The sequence below is a fragment of the Strongylocentrotus purpuratus genome, unplaced genomic scaffold (genome assembly GCF_000002235.5).
Source record: "Strongylocentrotus purpuratus isolate Spur 01 unplaced genomic scaffold, Spur_5.0 spur5_scaffold_20, whole genome shotgun sequence".
In the NCBI taxonomy this organism is placed as follows: Eukaryota; Metazoa; Echinodermata; class Echinoidea; order Camarodonta; family Strongylocentrotidae; genus Strongylocentrotus; species Strongylocentrotus purpuratus.
The window spans coordinates 25,260,312-25,274,356 of NW_022145606.1; the positions used below are offsets into that span (position 1 = coordinate 25,260,312).

Sequence of the window (14,045 nt, forward strand, 5' to 3'; positions counted from 1 at the left end):
GAACTTGATATGAACACATTACGCAGTCAATAATACATGGTGATGATTCAATCAGGGATGAGTTCACACGACCAGACTAATCTACATTTGATGATCTGTCTCGAAATATTACTATACACATGTACCTGCATTGTAAACATCGCATTAACATATTACAGAGTCAATAATACTGTGTGTAGACATGTACAGGGTGATGATTCAATCAGGGATGAGCTAACACTACAAACTAATCTACATTTGATGCCGTGTTCACACATGTATGTACATTTTTGTACATGTACCTCCAAAGTAAACTTGATATGAATACATTACGGAGTCAACAAGACGTGTTGATGATTCAATCAGGGATGAGCTCACACTGTCCCACACCAACATAGGAACGAATAAATAAATAAATGAATAGAATGAAATAATTTTAAAAAATACATACAAATAAATATCAATAAATAAGGAAATTTAGAAATAAATATATGTACTTCACATTTATAAAGCTGAGTTAGTGTACAAGTAGGAACACTGTTTAACACTGAGATTGCAGGACTTGAGCTATAAATACATGTACATAAAAATGTACATGTACATACATGTGCATGTATAATGTACATTGTACATTGTAAATGCAACATTCTTTTCTTCAGATTCAGATGGCTGACTTACCCCTTGATCGATTCCCTTCAACAGAATTATGAATGATTGTTGCTCATTCATGCAAAGCTCAGACAGTTTCAGACAGTGTTAAACCAAGCATCATGCTACATGTACATGTATATTGAAAGAAAACGTTGTAGCTGCGTGACAAAAAAATGAATTTGATTTTAAAGTACAACACTCTGTACTGTGACAAGTGTATTTTTATCTCGTTAATCATCTGATAATAAATATACACAGGTGGACTTGCATGTCTTGGCAGCTACAATAACGACTCATCTCAAATTTTATTTTCCCTCTCATCTTTTTCAGTTTTCTTCATTATGGTACTCTTCTTCTTCTCCTTCTTCTTCCTTTTCTCCTTCTTCTTGATAGGGCTGGCACAACTAAGATTTTCAATCTTCAACGCCGGCCCTCTTGACCAGTCAACCTGTTCTCTTGTTTGGTTTTTCTTTCTTCTTCTATGTACAATGTATTAATATATCATTTATATACTGTAATGCTTTGTGTGTGTTTTGTTATTGCATTCTTTTGCTTTGTTTGATTTCACTGAACACTTGAATGATGTCCATGTTCATTGTTATTTCATTGAAAGTATAAACTTTGAACTTTGCCAAGAGGTAAAAATTACAAATAACAAAAACAGTCAAAATACATGCAAGGGCAAAAATAAAAGACAGTGTACACTGTACAGTGTGCACTGCATGTACTATTGAAGTACATGTACATTGTACTCATTTGTTTTTTTACATTGATTTATTTATTTATTCATTCTAGTACTTTTTTTCTTCTCAAATATTTTGTTTCTTCTATTCACTCGCTCAAAATAATCCCTAAAAATAATAATACCAATCGAGCAATAAATTTTTGTTGGGCTTCCTTATTTATACAATGAAATAACAGACCGATGATCTACATGTACAGTATTAATGAAACTACAGTAGCTGTTGTTTTTTATTTCCTTTCAGCGAAATACAGGACAGGTCGTCTAACCACTGTACCTCATTAGTTTCTAAAGACACACAACTGTATGTCCAAGCTCATGACCTTCCAGTTTGGATCGTGTACAGTACATGCACTGTATATATAAAAGATGCTTTTCCATGGCCAGGTTCACTTGACAGATGGTAAACTTAAAGTTAATACAGCAAACCCATTAATACACAACCTAAACAACATTTTGACAAATCATCAACAAAACTTTAGTGCCATTTACACTACTGAACAAACCTGTAAATGTTGGTGTTGGTTAGTAGTGCGTATGCCTGGCTTGTCGTTACTCTGCATGCAATCACATGGAAGTGAGTATCATTTGCCGGTGTGGAAAAAAGCACACTCCAGAAGCCCATACAGTAGTGAAAAAAATACACGGGGGCTCAGGGCGAAATCACTATGAATATAACGGACAAAGAAAGCGGACAAAATATACAGTTCCTCAGGTAGACAAAGGAACATCCCTTCACTGTTATTATGTAAAAAGGTGAATATGCATGTGACACCTGTTCTACACATTTTTACATACATGTAATAGCATGTTCCTTTGTCTATCTGAGGAGGTGTATGTTTTGTCCGCTTTCTTTGTCAGTCATGTTCATAATGAATAGCCCCCAAAATGCCCAAAAGAGCCCTCCAAAATCAGAAAAAAGCACCTTAAATTTGCATAGAGTTCAATGCAAAACAAATTTTAGAATGTTATTTTCATGCAGGCAAGGTTGAAAAGTAGCCCCCCCCCCCCCCCCCCAAATAAATATTATTTTTTCCCTGCCATACAGTAGTTTGAAACTTTGAATACTCATTGTTTCAGGCACGTTTGAAGCCTCATACATTTACATGTAGGTAGTGGATAATCATTTAAAACTGAGATCTTGCAAACGTAAAGTTCAGTGTTAAGTTACAAAGGTTCTGTGTGAACATGGCAAATAGAAGATTGCTGGTTTAATGGGCAATAAACAAGCATAGATTGATAGAGATATGGGGGCAAAATATGACGGCTATTGTCCTGGACTTCAGTCCAAGACTCACACCTGGTGTTATGTACAGTGTAGTCTGTAGAAGGGGTGTGTTCATAAGGAGCATCAATAAAATGATTCTTACAAATCTTATTCCTGCCGTGCAACTTGTCTCTCCAATCCTCTTAGATAATCACATTTTGTGTGCACTTTCTATTTCTCTATTGCTCTCTCCTTTAAATTTATCTCTAACATTTGTTCTTCTTTAACATGTAGGTTTATTTTTATTGACTTTTACTAAAAAAACATACTGTACAAATTTGTTCTTGTGCTGTTTGTTAAAAAAATAGTTTAAAAAACTTAACTATATTTTTCTTAAACACCACCAAATTCTAGAGATATTTTTGTTATTATTTAATTTCTCTTTGTCTGTTAATAGCTTGTTATACATGTTTGTTGTATTTTTTGTTTTGTTTCCAAAATAAGCTTGTTTTTTGTTTTCATTTTCAATCTTGGAAGGGTTCCATTTCCGTCTCCTACATATTGATTTTGGATCCAGATGACCAAACACATAATAATCCTTTACCTAATAGTACAAGTGGTTCTGCACATTCAAGAGAGTGTTCAAACTATTGACTGCATTCTTAAAGATTTCCAGGCACCAAAATATGTTTTTATCTTATTAAAGGGGTTTCCAAGTGGCGAAACTGTTTATTCAAAATATGAGCTTCAAAAATTAATAATATTGGATTCTTATAGCGCACGTTTCGACCTTGCAAGGTCCTCAAGGCGCTCCAACACTACCCGGCTATGCTAGGCTGCCAATTTCGACGCTCACAGCATTTAAAGAAATTCCTTCCTACCGGTACCCATTTAACACCTGGGTGGAGAGTGGCAAATGTAGATCAATGTCTTGCCAAAGGACATTAGTGCCGCGGCGGGACTCGAACCGCGGACCTTGTGATCGACAGTCCGGCGACGTATCCACTGATTCACGACACCTCTTCTGTATGTACACAGATGTACAGTATTGCATCTCATTGAACAGTAAAACACTTCCTTACCTTCCCCCCCCCCCCCCCACAACAACAAAAAAAACAAAAAAGATTGAGCTAATCATCATCCTCCAAGGTTAGGATGACTTGCCTGAACGCGCCCTCCAATACAATACAGATCAAACAAGCAAACATTGCGTTTCTACACAAAACGTACAATTGCCACACAAAAACGTACAATTGGCTGCACCCTGTCTGACAGGGGATGCCTTGCACCAGACAATGGGACAAAAGACGCTCTGCACTTTATAAACTTCAATCCAATTATGCTAACTTGTTGAGTTTGTAGATTCATATTGCCAAACATCTGCCCCATTAGAAAAGCAAGGGCAAATAAGGAAGAGAAAATAAAAAAAGGAAGAGAAAATAAAAAAAGGAAGAGAAAATAAAGAAAGGAAAATAAAGAGGGAAATAGAGAGGGAAAATGAAGCGGGAGAGAAGATGTTTGATGGGGTATTGAAGAAGAATCAAGCAGTAGTACATGTATATTGGTATCCAAGAGTTTATGAATGAATAATTAGGATAAGGCTTCATGTACAAGAGAAACTGAACTTAAAACTGCAAGGTACATGTATTTACATGTATACTTAAAATTTGTCAGTAAAATATTAGTATAAAGATTTTATTAATGGATAATTAGGATAGGCTTCATGTACAAGAGAAACTTAACTTAAAACTGCAAGGTATTTACATGTACTACAGAAGTTGTCGGTAAAATATGATTTTGTATGATTCTCATTCAAACCTGACACTGACAGATAAGGGTGAAAAATCATAGTCATTTCTAAACAAATTTCTGTGACCAAAAGTACCAATTCTAAATGGTCAACTGAACTATCATGGAGCTAATTGACTTTCCGATAGCCCAAACTTTCTACTAAGCATCATCAAAACGTGTATGCATGTACAGTATACTATAGAGGTTCAACAGTATGGCGTAATGTGTAATAACTGCCTCTGCTATTACTGTACGTTTCATCATTATGGCATCTGCATTGCCGATTTGAGAGGAATTATCTGTAGGAAGCATCAGGTTTTAATGTCAGGGGGCTAGAGAAAGGCATGGAAAATCACTTTTTGCTCATTTTCATCCCAACCTCTCCATATATTGCTTATGAGGCAGTATGGAGGGGAAGGGTTTATTGTGCCGTTTGGTCTACAAACAGTTGGTCTACAAGCAGTTGGTCTACAAGCAGTTGGTCTACTAGCAGTTGGTCTACAAGCAGTTGGTCTACTAGCAGTTGGTCTACAAGCAGTTGGTCTACTAGCAGTTGGTCTACAAGCAGTTGGTCTACAAGCAGTTGGTCTATTCCCGTAATCAAATGATTGTTAGGCCTCATGGATGGTAGACGAAATGGGCATTAGACGAAATGGGAATTAGACTAACTGGTTATTATTATTACAATACTGGTAGACCAAAGTGACTACGGTAGCTACATGTACCACCTTTCTGTCAAGGCAACCTGTCCATAGTGTTTGAAGCAGTACAGAGGAGAAGGGTTTATTGTGTTGGTTGGTCTACGAGCAGTCGTCTGCTACCCAATTTGTCTATGCCTGTATTATGGTTGTTCGGCCTCATGGATGGTAGGCGAAATGGGCATTAGACGAAATGGGAATTAGACTAACTGGTTATTATTATTACAATACTGGTAGACCAAAGTGACTATGGTAGCTACATGTACCACCTTTCTGTCAAGGTAACCTGTCCATAGTGTATGAAGCAGTACAGAGGAGAAGGGTTTATTGTGCCGTTTGGTCTACGAGCAGTCGTCTGCTACCCAATTTGTCTATGCCTGTAATCAAATGGTTGTTCGGCCTCATGGATGGTAGGCGAAATGGGCATTAGACGAAATGGGAACTAGACTAACTGGTTATTATTATTACAATACTGGTAGACCGGAGTGACTACATGTAGCTACATGTACATGTACAGGTACATGTACCACCTCTCAGTCAAGGTAACCTGTTCATAGTGGTTTAAAGGTAAAGACCAGTTATGGTCATGCGATTGCATTGTGAAAGAAATGTTGTGGAATCGATCAGAAAAGGTTGATCATCTAGCATCTAGCATCTGCAAGGTTCTGGAATCATCAAAATGATAAGAAATTTGGCCCATTCTTCGTAAAGTTGCAAGCACTATACACAGAAAGATGTATATGGGACTACCCTATATCTCTCACAGACCATGAGAGAAACAAATTTACCAAATATATGAATTAGTAGGCGGTTTCCAGGCAAATTTTTTATCATCATGTATTAGTCAAAACATATTCTTTCACATGATTGATGAGAGCATCCATTTCATTTTTTGAAATTGGGGCGTTTCCAAAACTGGTCTTTACCTTTAACTATACTGGTTACCTACTGTAATTCACATTTATGCACTGTATATTGTCTCTTACAAGTACATGTGGGGCCTATATATCTAGTGTAAATGTACATACATGTACATTAGTTGTCCGACAGACATATTCCGCTGGCCCAAAGGAGGAGGGGCAAGCGCTGAGGTAGAACCCTAAAACGATCTTGCAATGTGTGAATAGGACGTCTGCCAGGCCCCATCTGCTCCTCTATGCTCATCCATTATCTACATGGTATATTAATTGCTACTGATGACTAATCTACATACCATGCGCATTGCAAACATACATCATGTACATTACACATAATGTACATCATGTACATTACACATAATGTACATCATGTACATTACGCTGCAACATGTTTCATGTTCGATAACCGGTACACATTTGTATGCATGCTCATTCAGTCATTGTACAATGTACAAGAGTTTGCAATGTCGCATGCCTACACTACGTTACTCGATGGGTTTGGAACATGCAACGTAATCTAAGAAAATGGTGAAATTAAGGTCATCGCTAGAGCACGGATCTATTGAGTTTTGGTAATGACACATACTAAAGTCCCACAGACTTAAACAATACGTTCGAAATTATGCCCACTGTTTCAGGAAATAACATTTCCAGCATTTTGGGTGACATCTATGCAATTCTCATTATGCTGGTTCATACGTGTCTAATCCGCATACTGCGGTAAAAAATGATTCAGAATTCATTTAAACCCAGTGTACATACATGTACATGTACAGTATGTTCTACTACCAGAATCAAGATCAAATGTATCTAATGTAAATGCATTAAAGATAATAGATCATTTCCATGTATCCAACTAAAAGTACTGCCTGTAAATGAATATTACAGGTGTTCTTAAAAAAAAAATTTTTTTTTTTTTTATTGAAGTACAGCTTTATGCATACAGACATACATGTAGACCTTCATACATTTGTACAAGTGTACAAATACTGTACATAGGGTATTTTGCATAATTACTTTAATTATTTTCAAAAACATATAATCACGAATAAAATATTGAGAATGGAATACCGTGAGAAAGCATACAGTGATTCTTTCCAAAGCAATCATACGATTTGTATACAATTTCTGAATGAGTGAATCCTTTCTTTTATTAATCACGTGAGGTTTGAGAGTAGACTTTAAAGTAACGAAAGCAATCATGAGTCATCTGATCCATGTAATCTACGCACATTTTAATTACCTTTTTATAATTGATTAGTCTCAGTTTTTTTGTTATGATAGAAGAGTGCACTTGAATTGATGGACACAAAATACGGGAGAATGAGGAACAATTCAATGCAATCGGCAACCCACCCACCCCCCTCTCCCCACTATTAAAAAGATGAGCTTTCATCATGAGTGGAACGTTATAACAACTCAACGTTGATAAGAAAGAGAGAGAGAGAGAGCTGAAAGTCAAATGGGGGATGTCCACACCAGGGAGGGAGACTGCAATTTAATCTGCCCGTGTTTTTAAAGGGTTCAATCCAATTTTCTTCTTTTTCTTGTCATGTCATTCATCTGCGTCTCGTTGGAGATCAGCGCAAAATTTACGACTGTCCGTCCGCTGAGCATCGGCAAATAACATGTCATCTTTTAATCAATTAGTCACGACAAAGTGCTATCCCCCACAGAAATGGCCAGCTCCTTTTCTGACTAGAGTTTCAAACGGATGGTACTATTTCGTTACTAAAATGTTTTATTGTCCATCAAACGAATTGCATTCTGTAACCTTGTCAAACAATTATGATTTTAAAATGTCTAAGTTCTTTTATAACATCCAAAAGAAAACTTGAATTTTCCTTTTATGGGTGTGATAAAAGAACCCTTAAGATCATTTAATTATTACAATAAATCCTGATGAAACGTTTTCATAAATGTGAAGCGATTAATATTTTGTTTAAGGTTTTTTTAATAACAAAAGAAAAGTGAAAATTAGTGAACTTTTTATACTTACTTTTCACTAATCAAGGGTTGATTGGAGAGTCTCAAGATTCTGAAATAAAACAAGACAAAAAAGCAAATAAGATTCAATGTCTTTCTTTTGTATAAATATATTACATTTAAAATACGAGAAAGTTAAAATAAAGAAAGAAATAATCCTATATTATTAAAAATAAAGACAAAATGGAACATGTATTCAAAATTTGGTTAACAATCATGTATTCAATTACAAGTTTTAAAAACATGAGATATAAATTTTGATCTATCTTTCATTTGTGTTCAATAGAAAGATGATTTATAGGTACATGTACTTTCCACAATAATGATAATAATAATAATAATAATAGTACTGGGTTCCTGTACAGCCCTCATACTGTATCTGTCATACTTGACACTCCTGGCACTCCACAAGTATTACCGCGCTTTTTAGCATGGCTGCCATTACGTAATTCCTGCCATGTACGGTATTAATGTACATTATAGTGTACATTACAGTGTACATCTACATCTACATTGTAATGTACAAATGTACATGTACCCTTTAATGTACAGTGTATTGAATCATCACATATCTCCACACAACACTAAACACTGACTCGAAGGTCAGCAAATAAACTCAGTAGCGACTCACTGCACATGAAGGTAACATCGTATCGAACTTGTGCAGACATGAACACATTGATATTGTATGCATCATGTAAATAAATTACATACATGTACAGGGACTACAGGCAGTATAATGTACACGCAGCTGTGGCCCGCTTGAACCAAAAAGACATCAGTAGGCGACCTTGTACAGTACATGTACATGTGTACATTGTATTATGCATGGTAAATGACCTCCCCCAAAATGCATGCAAGAGCTCCTGTGTGAATATAAAATTGTATCATGTAGAACTGTCTAGACGTATGGCATACATTGTTGGCAAACTCATAATCTTCTGGGAAACAATATGTTGAAACTTCTGCTGATCCTGGGCCCTGTGTTATCAAACTGGTTATTAATAACAAGTTATTTACATGTAGCTACTGAAATTGTACATGTACAGTACATGTAGGCCTGTGTTGAAATTACTTGGTTGGTACATGTCGTAATAACGCACAGTTGTACTAGGGGATTCCCCAACTGCCCTAGAAGTCTGGGTTGAAATTGTTCCAGAAAACAATCCAATTTCCATTAATTTCCTGTAGAACGTTACTTAGTATTTATGTACATGTATTTAAGTTGTACACAACAAGAAATTAGAGCCTACAGAAGTTGACCAATTACTAATATATACAATGAGTGATTTCAAGATGGATGTTTAGGGCTGTTGTTCAACACTCACACCAGCCCTAAACACCAAAATGGAAACCAGCTGGTGTTCAGGCTTTTACCTCTGAATATTGTACATGTAAATTGGTATTAGGAGTATACTCCTTAATACCAACATGTTTGTACTACTGAAAAGTATTCAACCTTAAAAGAAGAGAGCCTGGAAAGAGCCTATCAAAGTGACTGCTGCTTGTTTGTAGTGAAAAGTAATGTCAAGGATATTGAACAATTACACACCTCATCTAAATCAATCAAAGCAATTCAATGGGCAGTGGGTTTTCCTTCCTTTCATTCTCTTGCTTGACTAGCAAGTATTTGTTACTCAGTTGACAGTAACTGCACCTTCAGTACATGTACTGTACATACTGTATAGCCTATAATTTATTGTGTAGTGTAAAATATACACATTCTTTATCAAATACAAAATGATGCTCAAACTTTTAATAACGAAAATGTTGTTTCATACATGCACATGTACAACCAAAGTTCACAAGACCAAAAAAAATATATATAAATACATGTAAATTAATATTGTTAAGACTACCTGTAATCACATGGATCACAAAAGACATAAAGTTCACCGAAACAAAATATTATAAGACTTTGGATTGATAATTAATTGAGTGAAAGGTTACTTGCATTATGTACAGGTGCATGTACTTTGAAACTGAAAGCCAAACTTAAATGAGCACTTCACATGAATAAACTACATACATGAACACTGTACAATATCTTTATAACAATTAGACAGTAAGTTTTTGTTTTTGATGTAAATGTATCATCTACTTGAACCTTGGAACTGACACTCATGCAATGTACATACAAATTCCTTACTTCCCGAAACAATAAAACAAGTTTAATATGCACTGTATCTTGGCAATCAACTCCTTTTAATATTGCTTGTCTTGCTCTTAGCACACAATAAACTACCGGTACATGTGTAGTCCACAGCCTGGAATGGTTCTGTGCCGCACGCCCAATCACCTGAGAAATTAACACACCCTCATCGCTTAATTTGAGATTTTCATGAGTTTCATTCTTACCCTTGCATTTGGGGGTCGCATTATTGTGTGGGATTCATGTTAGTTTAATAGGGAGAACAAAGACGAGCAAACGATAACAAATGTACAAAAACACATATAATCTGGACAAACCATTAAAGTTTACATGTATGATGAATATAACCAATGAATTCTACAGTGTAGATGTCTCATTTCTGTATATTATGGTGTATAAGTTGTCCAACCTGAACCTAAGAATTGACAGACAGGAACACATTAGCCAATTACTGTAATACAATTAGAAGTGTGATATCTTGGCAATCAACTCCTTTGATAAACTTTCTCCCTTTTTGCTCTCAGCCCACACCACACAATAGGCGTTGTCACACAGAGTCCCAAAATCCGGATTTTAGTTATCCAGATTTTAGTTATCCACTTAATTGCTGTCTGTCATCAATTTTCCCGTTAAAAATCCTCTAAAGAAGCAAGAAAATTCTCCCTTGTAAGGATTTTTCAAGGAATTTTTTAAGGGATTTTTCTGTGTGACACCGCCTAACGTATCATTATTTATTACATAATGTATGGTCTATGTTACATCTACAGCACCAATGGAAGTCAAATGTTTATCATTTATATACACATTACATTACATGTACATGTGAACAATAAAACTGTAAAGTCCACTTGAACCTCAGACAAATGATGGACAGGAATTCCTTGGTCAATCAACACAATAGGGAAAGTGATCCATCTTGGCAATCAACGTCCTTTACGACGATGAGGAAATCATATACACTGTCACAATAGGGAATGTGATCCATCTTGGCAATCAACGTCCTTTACGATGATGAGGAAATCATCTAGCGCAGGATATGACGAGATCAGCGCGATAACAAGAGACCATTATCAGTTTCAGTTCCTATTAGGGTCTCACTGGGTCTATACACAATGTCCAGAGTTAGATCAGGCCTACACAGCAAGGCCTATACCCTATGGACCAAAGCAAAGTAATTGTCTACATTTTTGAGGAAATTACATCTGCATTTTATCTCATCAATCAGAGAGGCAGAGTGATAGGACATGTAGAGACCCATTTCCACATCCTACATGTACATGTAAACACCATTTTGACAAATCATAGATTTTTGAACCACCATTTACACAAGTAGAATTACCCATAAAAACCTCAAATGGTGTTTGCTAATTCCTATTTTGGGGGTGACTTGTCACTGCTCTGTTGGCGATTGGTATACTGCACATGTACATGTCCGGAGTGGTTACCACTACAAGATTAGAAAACAATAAGGAAGCATACATGTACATGTATGTGTACATGTTGTATAGAACAGGATTTAAAGAGTTGTAGGCATACAGTGTATGTTTGCTTTGTTGATATAGAAATTAAAATGCACATTCCGGTAGTGTAATTTTACGTCGCTTATAAATGCAAACAAACTAAACAAAACGAAAATGATATTTACATTAGATCATGATCACAGAATTGTTTTCTTTTTCTATTTTTTCCTACATGTTAAATTATAAATGTGCATTCAGGAATGTGCAGGTATTAAAAGAATAAAAACAGTGCAACAACTTGTGTGTGCACTTGTACTGTATAGTATTCATGAACAAAACAAGAAAGTGGCTGTCTAAAATTGAAAATGGGTAGGGTACACTGTAAATACAAGAATATAAACTGTGAACAGAGCTCTATTTAAATTATGTTTAATTTTGTTTTGTTTAGGTTTGGGGGTGTGGTTTTGGTTTTGCTTGTTTTGTTTTGCTTTGTTTTGGAGTGTATTTTTCATAAAATCTCAATTACCAATTCAAATGTACATGTAAAGTACATGTACATGTATCCTCTATTCCAGGATACGAGTAAAGCAATCGAAACTTGATTTATACATTTGTATTAAGTGCATATGATGTATTAGTAAAGTTATTTGCAATTGGTCATGATACCCATGACTCTTGAATAAAGCACTTCAATTATACACACATTTACAGTACTCTAGTAACTTGAACTTCGGATGCATTTCAAGATCAATGTCAGTTTCTAATGCTCTTAAATAATTGTGCAGGTACCGATTGCTGACAGTAATAAGATTAAAAGACTATTGATTGATAAATGGAAGCAAAGTTCTGTCATTTGATATTTATTTTGAAAATGTGGAAATTATTACTGGCATGCGAAACCTTTTTTACCTCAAGTGGTATAATACTGTACATGAATCTTAATAGCATGCAAGTCCAACATCTCTTTATTTTTTCTTTAGTCTTTTGCTGTCAAAGTGTCAGAGCATTTTGGGGTATTAAAATCTGAAAGGCAGCAAAACCTTCCCTTTGTGTGTGTGTGTGTGGGGGGGGGGGGGGTCAGGGTTGTCAACAAATTAGCGCCCCCTCTTTTACAAAGTAAGTTTCCCCCTACCCCTCCCTTACAGAGTACAACACACAACATGTAAAATGTTTAAAAATGAAAGTCCAAGGTCTGAAATATATCAGTATGTAGACTACAGATGTACATACTGTACATGTACATAATAGAGCCTACAGTGTACATACAGTAATAAATGATAGCATTCTGGGTGACCCAGGTCAATGTACAATCTACACATACATTGTATACAGATCATGTTCTGTCATAAATTATACATGTACTGTACATGGAACCAGGGAATTTGGCAGTTCTCATAATCTTGATTTGGGTATCGAAGAACTACTGCACGTTAAGAGGAACGGGTATGATTTATAAAGATATTTTGAAGCTTTATCCACGTCTCTACACAATACTGAACATGTACATGTATACATGTATGTACATTGTATCCATGGCACTCAAAATCCTAACACCAAATTTTCACATGCTGTACACCCTGTCTATTATAGGGGTGATAGTGAGCACTAAAAAAAAAATAGGTTTTTGTTTTCCCCTCAACCACGCCCAACTTGAGTAAAAAAAAAAAAAAGAGGATTCGCGGGGGGGAAATGGCATCTAACAACATTCCCCCCTTTCGAGAAAGAAAATTGGGACAAAATTGGGGGAAAAATAGGGCAAAATAGGGAAGAATAGAGAAAATAAGAGGGAAATCAGGAAAATCAGGATAAAATAGGGAAGGAAGAAAAAAAATTGGTTAAAAAAAAAAAAAAAAAAAAAAAAAAAAAAATTAATCGGGGAAGAAGAAAAAAAATCAGAAAAAAAAAGGGAAAAATTTAAAAAAAATCAGGAAACCGATTTAACTCAGGTTTTTATCAGGCCTGATATTAAAATTTGAAAATCAAAATCAAGGGGTTCATGCAATGAGATTGTTATAAGGTAATAATCTCAATTTAGACCCCCCCCCCCCCCCCCTCTCCCAGCAGTCTACAGTGTAGGTGGAATATTATGGAACTACAGGTTGGCCCGATGTGTAGGTCTACATGTACAGTACGTGTACATGTTGTGTTGTTGTACATACATGTAGGCTATACAAATTAGGGATGCAACGAGTAGTCGAATGCTCGAGTACCCGCACTGTTGACAACTAATCGGGTACGATTTCTCGTACTCGAATATTTGGCCGGAAAAAAAAGAAGAAAAAATCCTGGTCACCTGGCACTGTCCAGGCCGACACTTACCCGTGCCAGGGAGAGCGGCGGCTGCTGGCATGGTACCGTCGGTAAAAATGTTTCCCAACTCAAGCACTGTCAAGCCCACCACTCAGAAACTGGGACCAAATGTCCGGATATCTGTTTGGACTCGGAGGAAAATGGATTATTCT

General features: G+C 36.0%; 1 protein-coding gene across 14 annotated transcripts in view; it reads right to left on the reverse strand.

Moving 5' to 3' along the window:
• LOC588152 (rho GTPase-activating protein 35) overlaps positions 1-8,025 on the reverse strand; it is a 110,399-nt gene extending 102,374 nt beyond the window's left edge. For all 14 annotated transcript variants that reach the window (XM_030993082.1, XM_030993089.1, XM_030993085.1 and 11 more), the window contains exon 1: positions 7,985-8,025. The gene's annotated coding sequence lies outside the window, so the exon portion shown is untranslated. The remainder of the gene's footprint in view (positions 1-7,984) is intronic.
• Positions 8,026-14,045: the final 6,020 nt, after the last annotated feature.